Below are 14,948 nucleotides of genomic sequence, written 5' to 3' on the forward strand. Positions count from 1 at the left end.
GCAACCTTTCCATTTTGTCATCGATTTTGCAGTATATTTTCTTATTACTTCGTAATTGTTTCATCTTGCATGGTTTTATTACATCTTATAACACTATAGCTCGATGTAACGTCGTTGTTCTTTGTGAATGACCCAAGCGTTATACATAGAGACAGTCGCAAGGAAAATAGGGACAAAAACCATTCCAATTGCAAGAAACAGTTATTTATTTTCTTCGTTTACACGCCGACGCATATTTTACACCAGTGAGCTCTCTTTTTCGGGCCGACTCTCAATACACGGCACCAGACGTAGCTGGCTCTCAATACACGGTACCAAATACAGTTGGCTTTCAATACACTGGGCCAGACACCGCTGGCTCTCAATACACGGTACCAGACTCAGCTGCTTCTCAAAATACGGCACCAGAAACAATTGACTTGAAATACACAGACCAGACACCACTTGCTCTCAGTATACGGCACCAGTCATAGCTAGCTTTAAATACACAACACCAAACACAGATGGCTCTCAATACACGGCACCAGAAAAATTTGGCTTTAGATACACAGCGCCAGACACTGATTGCTCTCAATGCACGCCACCAGGCATAGCTGGCTCTCAATACACGGCACCAGACACAACTAGCTTTCAATACACAGCGCCAGACATAGCTGTCTCTCAATATACTGCACCATATATAGCACTAGACACAGCTAGCTCTTAATTACTGGTTTAAGGGGAAGAGACGTTCTGTGCTTGTCAAGCGTAACTCCCAATCTTATTTTTAGTTTTCTTCACTTTCCCTACTCCTCCTCTTCCAGATCTTTATACATAAATACACACTCCGTTCCGTGACGTCACGCTCACGTCACGACTTAAAATACTAACTCGGCACGTGATTTTAATAGTGTAGCTAGACTACGCTATATTAAATGCATCTATTGTGTATATTTAAAACTAATGTAGTATCAGTTTGTTGTCATAGAACCCTGAATCAAGGCGTTAGCTTACATATGTATACATAGTGTATTATATGTTTGTTCACCATGATTTTATTATTCCAGCTTTTGCAAATATCTGCAACTGTTTTTCATTATGCATTCAAGTCTATGATTAATAAACAAATTCTGAAATTTCTTCCGACAACTGTATGAGCACAAAATAAACTGATCAATGAAAAAGTAAGTTGAACGAAGATAATACTTCATAAGCGAAACTAGTTATATATATAAAGCCAAAAATTTTCCAAGAAAATTTTATAACTTTTCTACAATGCAATACGAATAAAAAGAAAGGAGTATAAGCAACGGTTGGTTTTACACAAAAGCATGTTCCTAGAGCAAAAGAAAGGATGGGCGCAAGAAGGAGAAATCGATTCGGTGGACAGAATATTACTGGAATAGTCACAAATCCTACCAGATTGTATATATTTCTGTTCCAGTATGCATATACTGAAGATAAAGGAGAGAGAGAGAGAGAGAGAGAGAGAGAGAGAGAGAGAGAGAGAGAGAGAGAGAAGTGGAAAAGAAAACAGAGCTCAAATAAATAGGGAATAGTGATGTTTAGATAACACCAAGTCAAGTTAAAATAACACCAAGTCAAGTTAAGATAACACCAAATCAGGTTAAATTAGAATAACACCAAGTAAAGTTAAGGTAACACCAAGTTACGTGAAGTTAAGATAACATCAAGTCAAGTCGTCAGGATAACACTAAGTCAAGTTAAGTTAAGATAACACCAAGTGAAGTTAAGTTAAGATAACACCAAGTCAAGTTAAGTTAAAATAACACCCAGTCAAGTTAAGATAACGCCAAGCTAAGTCAAGTTAAGATAACACCTAGTCAAGTTGAGTCAAGATAACACCGTGTCAAGTCAATATAACCCCAGGTCGTTAAGTCAAGAACTCACCAATCGTCGTCAAGATAACACTAAGTCAAGTTAAGGTAAGACCAAGTCATGTCAACTCAAGATAAGTTAGAATAACACCAAGTAAATTTAAGATAACACCGAGTCACGTTAAGTTAAGATGACATCAAGTCAAGTCGTCAAGATAACACCAAGTCAAGTTTAGTTAGAATAACACCAAGTCAAGTTAAAATAACACCAAGTTAAGTTAAGATGTCAAGTCAATATAACCCCAGGTCGTTAAGTCAAGAAATCACCAAGTCCAGATAAGTAAAGATAACACCAAATCAAATCAAGATAACACAAAGTCAAGATAACACCAAGTCAATTGTAATCAAGATAACACCAAGTCAATTGCAATCAAGATAACACCAAGTCAAGTTAAGGTAAGACCAAGTCATGTCAAGTCAAGATAACATCACGTCAAGTTTAATAATGATAACACCAAGTCAAGTTTATATAACACCAAGTTAAGTAAAGATAACACCAAGTCACGTCAAGATAGCACGAAATCAAGTTAAGATAACACCTAGACAAGTTGAGTTATGATAATACCAACTCAAGCTAAGCAAAATAACACTAAGTCAAGTAAAGTTAAGATAACACCAAGTCAAGCTAAACCAATATAACACTAAGTCAAAATCACACCAAGTCAAGTAAAGTTTAGATAACACCAATTTAAGTTAAGTTAATATAACACCGAGCCAAGTTAAGTTAAGATAACACCAATTTAAGTTAAGTTAAGATAACACCAAGTCAAGTTAAGTTAAAATAACATCAGTAATAGTGTAAGCATTAGAAAAAAATGCCGAAAAACTTTGAAAGAAGAATAGGAGAGGTGATATAACTGATAATAATAATGAAAACGGTTGAAATATTCAAGAAAACCCTTGAGAGCGCATAGTAATATGCATGAGCACCAGGTGCAAAGGCAGTCATAGTGTAGTCATCGGCGTAAAACACAAAGAAACATCATAATGAATGAGGAAAATTGAAACTATAAACTTGTAATACAACCTTCTCTGCGCCCATGAAGTGGCGCAGCATCAAATAGGTGAGGAGGGTCAAGGAGGTTTGAACAACCGAAAAGAGCAAGCACTAACCGGCTGTCAACTGGATAGGTGCGAAGAAGACTAAGATCTTGGGGAGGTTTATTGCCGCCAAAGTTCCAGTGAAGATCAATGGTCGCTACTAACCCACTAATCAATGGTAAATGGTTATTTCGATAACGCAAACTAACTTTCAAAGGTTATCGAAGAAGGTGGTAAGTACTTGAAATCTGGGAATACTTTTTCTCACTCAGACTCCAGAGAATACTTAACATTGTTCTCAAAGAGGAGTCTTTGGTGTTAACCTGTTTACCTGTATAAGGACTTATTACGATCCTCAAAGAGAATTCTTTGATGATTGTCTGTCTGTAAACTCTTAGTGAATAATTTATATATTAATACGTAAGCGTGTGTGGTAGTCTCCGTGATACGCTTACATCCGGGTCGATTAATTGTTATGTACTTCCATCTCTTGTTATAAATAATTTTACCAATAATTCTTTATAAGGTTTAGTTTCGGTTTCGATTATAAACACAAGAAACATGATGCCACTTAAGTCATCTATGTGTTTTTTTATAAATAGTTTTATCAAGAATTCTTCATAAGTTTTGGTTTCGATTTAGATTATAACTGATGGTACTCAAGTTATATATATATATATATATATATATATATATATATATATATATATATATATATATATATATATATCAATAAGTTTTTATTTCGGTTTCGATTCAAGTTAATGCACCCAAGTCATATTGATGTATTTTTTATTTTTGAAATCGTAACTTTATAATATATTAAAATCGATAGAAAATTTACTCTATAATAATATATACGAAATCTGAAAGATTTAAAATATCATATTTAAGCGTACTTTACGACCAGGCTTTGCCAGGCGTTCGTGCTAGCTTAGATAAATACTTTTGCAGTTTTAACAAAAAAGCTACAATAATATCAGAACGTCTCCATTTACACTGAACATCTACAGAATGCCAGCATCAATATATTACATATGAATGAGCCCCCCCCCCCCCAGTGGAATTTACACAGGTTTCGCTTGTAATAATAATAATAATAATAATAATAATAATAATAATAATAATAATAATAACAATAATAATAATAATAAATAAATAATAATAGTAATAATAAATAATAACAATAATAATAATAAATAATAAGAAGAAAAAGAATAATAAATAATAATAATAATAATAAATAATAATAATAATAATAATAATAAATAATAATAATAATAATAATAAATAATAATAATAATAAATAATAATAATAAATAATAATAATAATAATAATAAATAATAATAATAATAATAATAATAATAATAATAATAATAATAATAATAATAATAATAATAATAATAGCAAAACATACGCACCTGCAGTTGATACCACATAAGATTTTGTTAAGGGCCAAAAGGACAGGAAGACCGAAATGGGAAGAACCAAAACACTTCTACTGAAAGAGTTTTAAGTTACATTAACATTGAGGGACGCTTATTGCCAGTCTGATTCCCAAAGAAACCAACCTTTATTCTTAGTAAAAAAAAATCGATGGTACACAGCTATTGCGATAAAACAAATTAATATGTAACAGTTATAAAAAAGTAGTGGAAAATGTTGCAAAACTAAGGAGACTTCTTGTTACTCGGACTCCAAGAGAACACCATCGGCTATTTTCAGGGAACAATAACTGATAATGACTAGTGTGAAAATTTCTTATAAGTAAATACTACTACCACTACTGTTGTTACTATTAATATTAATTATAATATTAATAATCACACTACTACTACTACTACTATTACTAAAAATAATAATAATAATAATAATAATAATAATAATAATATATCATTCTCTCGATACTTACATCGGTAGGAGACACGAGTAGAGCGCTAAATGATTTGGTTTCCATTTTAGCTGATGACATCTAAGTTATTATTTTTTTCTACTTTTGAAATAACTACCATATATACGACACAATATAGACACAATACATAGTTATGTCTGTAATAAAATATAAGAAATCTGCATGAATTGTAAATATATTTCAGCTTATTTTACGAAGCGCAACACACTACACCCAAATGAAGATACTGACTCTATGTGAAAAGGAAATACAGAGGAAGAAGGCTGGTTTTGTAGATAAGACTGTATAAAAAAAACAACAGCAAGAAAATGAATTTGAAAAATACATAATGCAGCACACCGAAAGGATAATTACTGCAACAAGAGACAAGGAAGAAACAAACCAGATAGGAAAAGAGACGGGGGAAAAAGACAAGGAAAGAAAAATGGGAAGAGAAACAGCGACACGGACGATCTATAAGGATTACTAAAGATGAGACTAACGGAAAACCTTGGAAATAGCTACAAAAAAAAGGAAATCTAAACGGAAATTAGATCACTAAGAATATCCGCACAAGATAACGCACTTAGAACCAACCACATCAAAGCAAAGATCGACAAGATAAAAGAAACAGCAAATGGGGACTCTGCGGACAAAGAGACGAAACAATTAATAAGTGAATGCAGCAGACTAGCCCAAAAAGAATATAAACATTGACGCGATTAAGTGGGGGACGCACGACACTGGCAATTATGCAGATGATTATATCTTGAACACCCATACAAAGGGTACACGTAGAAACCGGCAGCAGTACTGGAAAATGAATAGCACAAGATCCTATGGGATATGGAAATACAAACGGATAAACTCATTCAAGCAAGAAGACCGAATATCATAATAGCAGACAAGCAGGAAAAGTCTTGCTACATTGTAGATTGTGCCATTCCAGAAAAGTGAAGACCAAGGAGGCAGAGAATCGGAGCAAATACTAGAATACTAGAACTAGATAGGGCTCAAAATGATATGGAAAATGAAGAAAGTCAAGATAACCCCATTAAAAGTGTGAGCGCTAGGAAGAATACCGAAAAGCTTTGAAAAAAAAAGAATAGGAGACATTAGAATCAGAGGGATAGCTGAGAAAATACAACGGATAACAATAACGAAAACTGCTGAAATATTAAAGAAAGCCCTTGAATGTGGAAACTAACACACCTGAACTACAGAAACAAACTGGGCACGCATAAACGTCTACAGATATAAAACGAAAATACCATCACATGGAACCATGAACACTGAAACGGTACAATTGTAAGATACCGAACCCCTTTATTTATATGTGTGCGTCACCATAAAATGGCACTACACCAAATAGTTGAGGAAGGTCAAGAAGGATGGAAAGACCAGGAGAGAAAGGGTTAACCAGATCTCTGCTGGATGAGTGGAAAGAGGATAGATCCCTGGGAAGTCTTATTGCCACCCAAAGATGAGCGCTCCCAACGAGAAATCAATGGTAATCGACTGTTGCGATAACGCAAACTATTTTGTAAAGGTTATTGAAAGAGGTGGAGAGTATTGGAATCTGGGGAGACTTGTTGTCACTCAGACTCCAGAGAACACCACAAGTTGTTCTCAAAAAGTAATTTTTGATGATGGCCTGTGATTACTCCTAGTGAGTATATAATAATAATAATAATAATAATAATAATAATAATAATAATAATAATAATAATAATAATAATAATTAGCGGGACCCGTGGAAATTCCACAGCGGACTCTTTCGCATGTAATTTTGGCATTCTGTGGATGTTCGCTGTAAATGGACACGCCCTGATATTATTGTATCTCTTTTGTTAAAATTACAAAGTATTTATCTAAGCTAACAAGGACGCCCGATGTAGCCCGGTCGTAAAATACGCTTACATATGATATTTTAATTTACGCAGATTCCGTATATATTATTATATAGTCAATTTTCTATCAATTCTTATATATTATGCAGTTGTGATTTAAAATATATATCCATATTACTTGGGTGCATCAGCTTGTATCGAAATCAAAACTTACGAGGAAAAATATATACGTATATATATAAATTGAGTTGTTTCAGTATAATCGAAACCAGAACTTGTAATGAATTCTTGTGAAAATTATTTCTAAAAAAAAGTAGATGATTTGAGTTCCCTCAGCTATAATCAAGACCGAAACAAAAACTTCTGAAGAATTCTTGGTTACAAAAATTAGCAGATCATAACAATTAACTGACAGTCATTACAAAGAAAAAAATGTAAGCGTGACACACGCTATCGTATTAATATAATAATAATAATAATAATAATAATAATAATAATAATAATAATAATAATAATGTTTATAATGCACGGTCGAAGTAACGTTCGAGAGGACAGACATCATGGAGAAGGTGCACGGTCACGTTTTTGGAAGAAAGTACCAGGAAATAAATACTGTTGTTAAAACGGAAAAAAAACGGAATCGAGGTATTACTTGTTATATATTGCTTGCAACAGACTCATCTACAGCGTGCTGAATCTACCTGTGTAAACATTTGTAACATTACAATAGCAAAAAAAAGTGCATGTCCCTAATCTCTGTCTTCACATACATTCGACTTATATGAAAGCTCGATAGCTATCATATAAGTCGTATAAACATATTTTGCCCTTTTATATATTATTACAAAACATTTTGTAGTTGCTGTTGGTATCGTCTACTCGAAACTTTTTTCTCTAACGATTAATGTATTATACAGCGGATGAAAGTCACGGTGGTTTCAGGCAAACCATATGTTTTAAAATAATTGGTATATTTACATCCCTCCTGGGTGATATTAATACAAAACCATCTTTCTCAACTAGACAATCGCCTCCGAGGGGAGAGAGCCTGGCAACCTTGTATTTTTATGGTACTTAATAGGTGTTTGCCTATTTCGACTATATGCCATCGGCCTATCATTGTTTCAAAAACTTTTTCGTGAAATATTTCATGCAGGTTCCCTTAAGAAATTTTCCAAGTTTTCTATTATGATATTTTTAATGGTGTTTTTTGAAAATCGTTTAAACAAAAATGACAACATGATTAACACAAATAGACTGCGAATTCAAATAGCTAAAATTAAATATTAGAAAAGGCAAACATAATATTTTAATGTTTGATATCATAATAAAATACGATAAAATTGATATTTAAATGTTAAACATTTAGGACATCGTTTACACACAAATTAAATATGTGAACTAAAAAATTAAAACATATGAACTTCAAATTCACATAGTTAAAATTTTAAATAAGAAAGGCCGAAATAATATTGTAATGTTTAGTATCATATCAAAATACGATAAAATTGATATTTTAAAAATCAACCTTAATATGAAAAATGTTGAACTGAAGGTATTAAACGATAACCAACAAAAGAACCACATGACAGTTAAAATTAAAATGTTAAACTGAAGGTATTAAAAGACAAATTACAAATGAACCCCGTAAAAGTTAAAATGAAAAATGTTTAACTGAAGGTATTAAAAGATAAATTACAAATGAACCACGTAAACGTTCAAATGAACATGTTGATCTGAAGGTATTAAAAGACAGACAACAAAAGAACCACATAAAAGTTAAAATAAAAATGTTGAACTGAAGGTATTAAAAGACAAATTACACATGAACCACGTAAAAGTTAAAATTAAAAATGTTGAACTGACGGTATTAAAAGATAAATTACAAATGAACCACGTAAAAGTTAAAATGAAAATTTTGAACTGAAGGTATTAAACGATAAACAACAAAAGGACCACATAAAAGTTTAAATAAAAATGCTGAACTGAAAATATTAAAAAGATAAATTACAAATGAACCACGTAAAATTTCAAATGAAACATGTTGAACTGAAGGTAATAAACGATAAATTACAAACGAACCACGGAAAAGTTTAAATGACAAATGCTGAACTGAAAATATTAAAAGATAAATTACAAATGAACCACGTAAATGTTCAAATGAAAATGTTGAACTGAAGGTATTAAAAGAGAAAATTACAAATGAACCACGTAAATATTCAAATGAAAATATTGAACTGAAGGTATAAAACGATAAATTACAAATGAACCACGTAAAAGTTTAAATGAAAATGTTGAACTGAAGTTATTAAACGATAAATTACAAATGAACCACGTATAAGTTGAAATGAAAATGTTGAACTGAAGGTATTAAACGATAAATTACAAATGAACCACATAAAAGTTAATATGAAAAATGTTGAACTGAAAGTAGTTAACGATAAATTACAAATGAACTACGTAAAAGTTCAAATGAAAATATTGAACTGAAGGTATTAACAGACAAGTTACAAATGGACCACGTAAAAGTTCAAATGAAAATGTTGAACTGAAGGTATTAAACGATAAATTACAAATGAACCACAAAAAAGTTCAAATAGAAATGTTGAACTGAAGGTATAAACGGTAAATTACAAATTAACCACGTAAAAGTTCAAATGAAAATGTTGAACCGAAGGTATTAAAATATAAATTACAAATGAACCACGTAAAAGTTGAAATGAAAAATGTTGAACTGAAGGTATTAAACGATAAATTACAAATGAACCACGTAAAAGTTCAAATAGAAATGTTGAACTGAAGGTATTAAACGATAAATTACAAATGAACCACGTAAAAGTTCAAAGGAAAATGTTGAACTGAAAATATTAAACGATAAATTACAAATGAACCATGGAAATGTTTAAATGGAAATGTTATTCAGTACATTTAAAAAGGCAAAACATGACATTTAAACGAGTCACCTTCAAACTGCATTCGATAAACAAATAAATAAAATAAAAATATTAAAAAAAGCTTAACTTCAACTCATATGTTGAATTTTCAAAAGACAAGAAACGCAGAGATCCATTTCAAATATATTTAACTTCAAATTTAACTATATCAATAGCGATTTTAATATGGTGGACTTCATTTTTAAAAAGTACCAAATTCAAAAGTAAAAAAAAACAACAAAAAACAAATAGATGAACTTTAAATAATACAGCTGAACTTTTTTTTAATTTAGAATATTAAAACTACTCCTCTCGTCTTGGGATTTAGCCCCACAAACTTTCGGCCAATTAAACCCCCGAGCTTCTTCAATTGTATCAGTTCCTGGATAAGACCTTAAACTACATCCGATGGTGAGGCCTCAGCTTTCGGGCTTTGGAGAGTGGGCAGCCACCCTTTAATTGCCATTGCTCCTAGATCCCACCAGACCCGGAGTGGTAGTACCTGTTAGGGTCCCAACTATGGGTTAAATAGAAACCGACTTAAAAAAAAACAAATATACCCTATTAAAAATTGTTCTTCAAAATCACTGGAAAGGTTGATATGCCGTAAAACAAAAACAAATAACAAACAATCAATTGTATCATTTTGAACTCGAAAATCTTTCTGCCGAATTGGAAATCTGTACAGATTGTCAGACACAATACTTTATTTAATCAACTGAGATAGCTTGTTCTCGTTCTGTCAGCCATGACCGGGTTTTAAGTAATTCGTAGTTGTATTCTTAGTATCGTCCACGCAAAGAATGGAACCTTCAACCCCAACAAGAGTGCATTCATCTCATGACTTCAGAAATGTAGTAAACAGTGTTTCTCAATGTAAGCAGTACTTTATTTGGAGGTTGCATTTTTTAGGATCGTACGAATGTACTTCACAGGCATCGTTGTTGTTCGTAGTTTTTCGTCAGTTATCGTAATTTAGGATAATCACCTCATCCAAATTCTGTCGCTTTACAAAATAGCACGTTGCTGAAACGTATGGATAAATTCATTTCCCAAACAAAACAAGTTTCGCATAAGTTTTAGGATCATTAAATTCATCATAAAATGTCATAACACTTTACGACTCGAATATTTATGATTCGAATATTAATATGAATACATCACATGATTCTGATTCTTAAATAAATGTCTCAAATATAAGGATTAAGCTCAACGAGTCTTAAAAAGAAATTCAAATTCAGAGAAAGTTTATTTAAGTGGTGTTTATTGACTTGTAATAAAAATAAATAAAATATGAAATAAGAGGTTATATCTTTTAAAAAGGATGCAAAATAAACATAGATTATATTTTATGATGCCAAATCCCTATTGTTGGATTTTCACGAAAACCGAAGATCCTTAATATTTAAAGAAGGATTTAAACCTACGTGCTCTTTTCTATAAAATTTATCTAAAGTTAATTTAGCCAACGACACACACCAATACACTTAGCAGCCGTGTTTAAACATCCATAATAATCAATTCAATAGTTTTAGCGTAAATGCTGAACATGCAATTTATAAAATATACAAACGCCTAACTTTATATATATATATATATATATATATATATATATATATATATATACATATATATTGCGGGGTTCGAATCTGTCGAATGACGTTAATCGTGACACCCTGCACTGAAGATTCCCGAAAAGATGAAACACTAGTGTCTGTAAAAATTATATATATATACATATATATATATATATATATATGTATATACTGGTAGACTGCTCGGCATTGCCAGGTCGTAAAATACGCTTAAATATGATATTTTGATTAATGCAAATTCCGTATTTATAATTATATTATATTGGACCCAATATATAGAAATGATTTTAAAAATTTAAAAAAAAATAGTATTGCCCATCACTTTTGATGATCAATGCAAATGGTCTTCTCCGAGATCCTGGTGGCTAAATCGTCTCAAAATTTCAGTAATCTTCCAATGAAAGTTTTACAGGGTGAGGCAGAGAACTTGCTCTTTTGTTTTAATTGATCTTCCAAATTAGTGTCTTAGTTCTCTCCCTCCTCACTTTTTAATCTTTCTTTAGTCATCACTAGGGCTATGAAAACAGAATATTCTTTTCATCGTTTTTACTCTCGGGTATATATCCGACACAGGCACGATTAATCAACTGAGGATCACATCACTCTATATAAAAACTTATAAGATATCAATGGTTTGAGAATCAAAACAAGGAAAAGAATATGCTGTTGTCATAGCCCTAGTAATCATGACTACATTATGTATGCTATCAGTTACAGCCGGTGCGATTCTTTAGTGGAAGGAGGGGTAGTTAAATGCAAATATTTGCAGTTAGTCGTCTTTCTATGTTTTTTTTTTAATTATTTCTACTGAAACTGTCATGTCACCGATTAACGTTCGTAGTTTATGTAAATCTATTTTCGTATTTGCTGACTTTCCTTTAAATTCCAGTTGCTGTCATAATTGTAGTCTTTGTATAGTCACAGTCTTCCCTTTACTTCTAATTTCTCCCGGTTCTTTTCCAAATTTTCTGGATTGTTTCTTAGTGCTTCTACGATTAGTATTGCTATATTGACGTTATGTTCCACATCGGTGTTAATTTAATACTATATCGGACAACGAAATATTACTATTAGTACAGTGATCATACGATTCACAAGAATCGACAAAAAGTGCACAAAACCTCATCCATGTCGCAACGACCCCCTCTAAAGAACCTTAAGTGCCGTGAAAAGAAATGTTGAAGAGAATCCTCGATACAAAGCTTCTTACATTGCAAAACAAACTGGGCTATAGCTGTCAGGTATCTTCACAGCCTGAGCTACTGTAATAGAACTACAAGAATGAAACCTCTTCTTCGTCCTGCCAATATCAAGCACATACAAGATTGGTTTCATGAGATAATGAAAAGGCCTCTGCTCTTTTTGGAACAATGTCATTTTCTCTGATGAGTCACGATTTGAATCATTCCCGATAATGAAAGGGCATGCCCATGGAGGCGCTCTCAACAAGAGTGGCTTAAAAAGACTGCAGCAAACGCTTAAACATTGGGGTTTCTCGGTTATGGTATGGGGTACAATTTGGATTAATGGTGGCTCAGATAATGATGAGTGCAAAGAAAACATCAATTCTGCTAAATATGTTTGAATATTACATGAAAGACTCCGACCAATATTCTCGAGTGGTAAAAGAAAACTAAGTTTATTCCTTATTTATGGAAAACGGAGCCTTTTGTGTTTCTTCTAGGACGACACAACTTTGTTTTAGCCAAAATAGAACTAATAAACTTCCATGACCAAGTCATTCCTTGAATATGAACCTAATCAGAAAACCGTTTGAGCATATCATTCTTTTCTGTCATATCTGTGTATAAAATTGAGTTACAGTGATATAATAATCCCACTTTTTCTATTTAAATAATATATAAACGACCGTCTTAATATATACTTATTCATAGAGATGCAACCTGCTCTATAAAGGTTAACTAATGTGCATATTCTTTTGGAAAACTAACTTTCGTTAATTAATTATTTGTTATAGTTTGTTATTGATTATGCTCAGTTATATTTATGCATATTTTCTACATTGTACATAATTGCGTCACATTTAGGATGAAAAAGTTCAAGCACGTGCACATGTATATATATATATATATATATATATATATATATATATATATATATATATATATATATAAGTGACTTTGTCTGTGCGCGCGGAATGATCTTTATCAAACTCCTCTTTGAATTTTTGGTCTACAGGTTTTAAACTTGACGCATAGGGAATTTTGACATGTGGAACAACTTTGCCTTGGTTTTGAGCCGGTGAAAATAGCTACTAAATGGATCAAAAATTCATAAAAACAGTTGACCTTGGCATGGTTAACTCGACTTCAAATGTTACTTGCGAAAATATACGTTTATAGCTTGAATTCGCTCAATTTTGTAAACTGTCTTATCTATCTGTCAATAGATCAAACGGTAGCGAACAAGGTTAGCGCTGTAAACGTTTTGCTTTGGATTCTAACTTGGTACTCAAATCTTTTTATAACTTTTGGAATCATCACTATATATTGGGTAGAATATAAGAATCGAAAATTAGCTCTGTAATAACAAAGTCTCTATGCATTAAAATATTAATTATGTGTAAGCGTGTAAAACATATTTATTCATTTAAATTCTCTCTTTTGAATCATAACAGATCTTCATCAGGAAAATCCAGACAATGAATTTTTTTCGCACGTCTTCAAAGATTGAAAATTTTAGTTTAAATGTCCGATAGCGTTAAGCGTTTGTTGTGCGCATAGGTCAAAATAATAAGAACTTCATTGTTTAAGAGGCACTTGTATATTCAGAATTTCAAATTTAATTAAAGGACATGCCAAGGTTTAACGGAATAAAAGTAAAACAAACTATCTTGCTTTTCCTGATGAAGGATCTATTGCAATTCAAAACCTAGAATTTTGATTAATAAATATACTTATAAAAATGTGTATTTTTGGTCTTTTCAACCGTTAAATTATATATATATATATATATATATATATATATAAACGCGTTATAAAAATATTTTTAAATAAAAATATGATAAAAGGCTGAAAACCCCACAATTTTTGATGACTACACTCTTTTAAATATATATATATATATATATATATATATATATATATATATATATATATATATATATATATATATATATATATATATATATATATATATATATATATATATATATATATATATATATATATATATATATATATATATATATATATATATATACATACGGCATAATCACGTTGACAGCCCGGTTTCCGTCAGATCACCGAAGTTAAGCAACGTTGAGCCTGGTAATTACTAAAATGGGTGACCGATTTGGGAAGTCCAGGTGCTGTATGTAGGAGGACGTCGACACCTCCTTACAACAAGTTGCAAAAACCTAACGTCGTTATCTCCCCTGACGGGATATACATGCGACTGGGGACCGCTTGTGAATTTCATACTCCCATGAAACTTCCTCCATCGGTTAAACCCTGAATAGGGTTTGTGCTGACTGCATACACACACACACACACACATATGTATATATATATATATGTATGTATGTGTGTGTGTAAGAGAGAGATAGAGAGTATAAGCGGATATAGTTTTCTTGAAGCATTGTGTGTGACGTGAATATAGAGAAATAAACGAAGATTATCATACCCAGAAATATTATTCGAAATTTCAATAAACAAAACAATCAAATCGGTACAAAATGGCGACAAGAAGTTTCAAAGAAATAGCAACGTGAAAAACTTGTTCTTTTTCTCCTGAGGAA

General features: G+C 31.8%; 1 pseudogene; it reads left to right on the forward strand.

Annotated features, from left to right (window-relative positions):
- The first annotated feature begins 14,409 nt into the window (after positions 1-14,409).
- Positions 14,410-14,528, forward strand: LOC145258379 (5S ribosomal RNA; annotated as a pseudogene).
- The last annotated feature ends 420 nt before the right edge of the window (positions 14,529-14,948 follow it).

Source organism: Euprymna scolopes, chromosome 33 (genome assembly GCF_053919585.1).
Source record: "Euprymna scolopes isolate OS-2025 chromosome 33, ASM5391958v1, whole genome shotgun sequence".
NCBI classification, from domain to species: domain Eukaryota; kingdom Metazoa; phylum Mollusca; class Cephalopoda; order Sepiida; family Sepiolidae; genus Euprymna; species Euprymna scolopes.